Raw genomic sequence first — 4,582 nt, 5'->3', positions numbered from 1 at the left:
TGTGTTTAAAGTCCCTCTTGAGAATTTTTCTCTCGTATGAAGACATTGCCATTACTGGTGAAGTTCCTGGCGCGAGGGGATGCTCCGCTTAGCGGTGCTCTTGTATTCACGTTTGATATTGTCAAAATTTTACACAATAAATGTTTAATTTAGCCTTTACGAAACAGTTCTAATAGATGCAATTAGAATATGAAGTCCGCCGACAACCTGTATTATACGTAATAACTCTCGACATGCCCCTGTGCTAAATATAGTGTTAAGCGACTTTTAATACAATAAAAAAAAAACGGGGCAGGACACTTTGAGAGGGTCAAGAGAGCTTAAAATCTTGAGATATCGCCCGGAAACGAAAGCGTTACACACAGACGGAATTTATGAATTTACGACCTTGAACTTTGACCTTTTGACCTCAAAATCACTAGGAGTCTTCCTTAGACCACAGGGAGATGTAAAATTTCATTGCAAAAGCTCAAACAATTCCTGAGATATTGTACGGAAACGAAAGTGTTAAAACGGAGAGAATTTATGAACTTTGACCTCAAAATAGGGTTCTTCTTTAGGCCATAGGGAGTTGCTATGCAAAATTTCATTGCGAAAGCTCAAAGGGTTCTCGAGATATCGCGCAGAAACGAAAGTGTTACAAACAGAGAAACACAGAGGGACGGACAGACAGACCCAAATTAATATTCCCCACTTTCAGTGAAAGCGGGGGACAAAAAAAAAATATATACAGAAACAAGTCCGAGGAAAGACTTTTGTACGTTTTATTCCTAAACAGTAAGAGTCCTGTTACTCAAGATACATTTGTGGGAAACTGCATTGATACTTCAGTCGTGCGTTAACATTTGAACATTTTTAGCTTCTTCTCTGAAACCGCTTAACAAATTTCAACCAAATTTGGCATATAGCATCTATGGGTGAAGGGGAACAAAAACTGTGAATTTCATGGTCCCTGCCCCCCTAGAGCCTGAGGGGTGGGGCTAAAACCACCAAAATTTATGCAATCTTTAAAAATCTTTACTCCTGGACATCAAGCAGTCAAACTGTTGGCATGATTGTAATAAGTATTGAGCGCTCTACCAAAATTGTGAAATTAATGGCCCCAGGGTCAGAGTTCTGGTGCTAGGGTGCATTATTCCTTTGAAAATCTTCTTCTCTGCTCCTGGGTGTTAAATAAAGTAACTAAGTATATAGTTATGAAGAGCAAGAGTGCCTCTTCCAAAATTGTTAATTTTATGGCCCCTGGGTAAGGGGTTCTGGTGTTAGGGCGGGGCTCTATTGATTATATAGGGAAAATGCATTAATTCTTTGAAAATCTTCTCTGCTCCTGGGTATTAAATAAAGTAAGTTACTTAGTTATGAAGAGCAAGAGTGCCTCTTCCAAATTTGTTAATTTCATGGCCCCAGGGTCAGGGGTTCTGGTGTTAGGGGCTCTATTGATTATATAGTGAAAATGCATTAATTCATTGAAAATCTACTTCTCTGCTCCTGTGTTTTAAAAAAAGGAACTAAGTACATAGTTATGATGAATAACAGTGCCTCTTTCAAAATTGTGAATTTCATGGGTAGGGGTTGGGGGGGGGGGGGGCTCTATTGATTATAAAGTGAAAATGCATTAATTCTTTGAAAATCTTCTTCTCTGCTCCTGTGTATTAAAAAAGAGAAACGGAGTAAAAGTTTTAATAAGCAAGGGTATTTTTACCAGAATTTTAAACATCTGGACCATTTGGTCAAGTGTTCTGGTCCTGGCCAGGGCTCTATTAATTTGTAATCTATTGAGTGAAGTTATTCCCCTTTGCCATTCACCTTTGATAATTAATCACTGTAGATAATGTATTTGAAAGGTTAATAGAATAAGATAATTATGCAAGAATGTTTATTGTATAATTCAAAAAGTACTTTCTTAGTTTTAATGATCAGGTAGACTTGGAAATAATAGATGAATAAAAATGAAAAAAAAATAAAATCTTTTTAAATGTTCTTCAAAGGCCAAGTGAGGCAAATGTGAGAGGTAATAATATGGGGTTAAAAATAGATATTTTGTTAAAAGTTTGCATGGTAATAGTGATAAATGGGGGACAGATAGATTACAAACTAGACCAATTATTTTGTTGATCTTAATCATACTATTTTTCTTCCTTTGGACAACAAAGCTTCATTTATCAGGTTATGGATCCTCTAAATTGTTGTACTCAGGTGACCGTTAAGGCCCTTGGGCCTCTTGTTTTATAAAACAGTTCTCAGAACTTTTCAAATGCCCCTCGTATATACATGTATTTTCTCACAGAATAAACCCCATACATATGCTCTTACTTAATATTCCTCGTACTGTTGATTAATTTTCTCACTGATGTTCCTTTTATTGTTGATAAATATATTCATATAATATGTATAAAGTCATTGGTCATTTACAAAATTATTTAGTTAAAACCCACTCTGATTGTACACACAAGTACTCTGAAGATGATATGAAAAAGATGCTCGAGTTTCTGATTGACAATATCTGTAGATTTTTGGAGATCAGGTTTTCCAACAATTTGTTGGAATTCCAATGGGTTCCAATTGCGCCCCCTTATTAGCAGACCTATTTTTGTATTCATTATCATATGAAGCAGAATTTATTCAGAAACTTTTACATGAGAAGACGAACACTTGCTGTGGCCTTCAAATCGACGACGTATTATCAATTAACAATAGTTACTTTCATTCATATGTCGATTCGATATATTCCAGTGAGCTCGAACTAAAAGATACCAACGATTCTGACACATCTGTTTCATCTTTAGATATTTTACTAGAAAAATACATGGAAATTGATCTTCAAGAATATGATGTCTGAACAGTGTTCACGAGCAGAGGAAGTCAACTTTGTAGTGAAATGGCTTGGTCCAAAAACATCAAACCAAGCCTTACGAATCAGAGCTTCAAACACTGAGAATAGTGTGGACAGAAAATATGGAAGTTCGCTCTGGCTGTCCAGAAATAGTTGACACGGAAAGAGTCCATAATTGTTCAGTATTATTCGCTCCACTGAGCGAATATCAGGATAATACCAGCTTTCTTCATTATCCCTCAGTTATAAGATTCCCGAGGAATCGTAATCACAATCGCAAAACCGTTCTTGACATTACGTCAGGTTTTTATGCACTCTAGTCCCTGCTACGTTCTTGTCTTTGTGTCCTTCCTATTGGAAAATTACACCTATACAAAAGAACAGGATTTGACTTACGTTCATTACTATTGATACAATTCCTTTACCTAAAATCGAATTTAGTAACATGCAAGGAGAGTTACATCTTGTGGGTAAAGGAAGGGGGAGGGGTAAAGTCGCATGCAATGCGCAAGAGGAATAACTCTTGTCGTATCCAATATGAACAAACTTGCCTATATCATTTTTTTTTTTAGGAAAAATTCATAATATTGGTATTTCTGCTTTGGACTTGGTTAAATGTCAACAGAAAAAAAAGTCAACAGGTCAAGTTTTCCATAATTTGAATTTATACTGTAGGAATAACGAAATATTTTCAGTCATTCATCAAATAATTTAGTAATATCATGTGGCGACTCAATGATGTTTTTAATGGAATTTAAATCACAAGGAAAAGTATTCTGAAATTGAGGAAAATATGAATTTAGAATCTAGATTAAAAAAATGAAATAAAACATAATTATGTTTCTCCCCAATCAATCGTATTATTTAAATATATATTCGAATTATTTAAAAAAAAAAACACAAATAACCAAACATTTTATTTAATTCTTATAAGATATAAAAGGCAATAAATAGGTAAATTGCATTTGAATTTTATATTTAATTGTATTTTTGTTGTACTTAAAAATTATTTTAACTCGGATTGTACACATTTATACGATACAATTTTCTCAAAGTCTGCAATAAGTTTCTCAAAATTTGTAATTAGTTGAAATAGAGCAGCCTTAATATCTAGCTTGTAACGTAAATAGTCCATAGGGCATTGTATGTCTTTTATACATTTTTATTTTAAAAGCATGTTTTAAAAGCTAATTGTTCTTAAAAACTGAAGGAAAATTATAAAACCAAACCTGTTCCTAAATATATTTGTGTCATCAAAGCTCATGTCACCGTTCACGGTAGCTCAGTCAGTAGAGCGCTCGCTTCGTGATCGGGAGGTCGTGAGTTCGAATCTCGGCCGCGACTGACCTAAGTCGATAAAAAATGGGTAGCAACTGTTCCTTCGCCATGCGCTCAGCACTTTGAAGTGAAAGTTGCGGGTCCTTCGGATGAGACCTTAAAAACCGAGGCCCCGTGTCACGGCAGGCGTTGGCATGATAAAGATCCCTCACTGCTCAATGGCCCTGAGTGTCGAGTAAAGGTCAAAATTTGAAGCCCTTCACCGGTACATGGTGACGTCTCTATATGAGTGAAAAATTCTCGAATGGGACGTAAAACAACATACAATCAATCAAAGCTCATGTCCAGGGTCAAAAACTCCTTGATGAAGATTGAGCAATATTTCGTCAAGATTCAATGATAGACACAGTAATGGAGGCATACAAGAAGCCCACAGATCATACAACTCGCACTCAGATTCTATCCCTCATT

The sequence above is a fragment of the Saccostrea echinata genome, unplaced genomic scaffold, assembly GCF_033153115.1.
Source record: "Saccostrea echinata isolate AGI-Se365-2 ecotype Australia unplaced genomic scaffold, CSIRO_AGI_Sech_v1 ptg000036l, whole genome shotgun sequence".
Taxonomy (NCBI): Eukaryota; Metazoa; Mollusca; class Bivalvia; order Ostreida; family Ostreidae; genus Saccostrea; species Saccostrea echinata.
Note: the sequence above shows the minus strand (reverse complement) of the source record.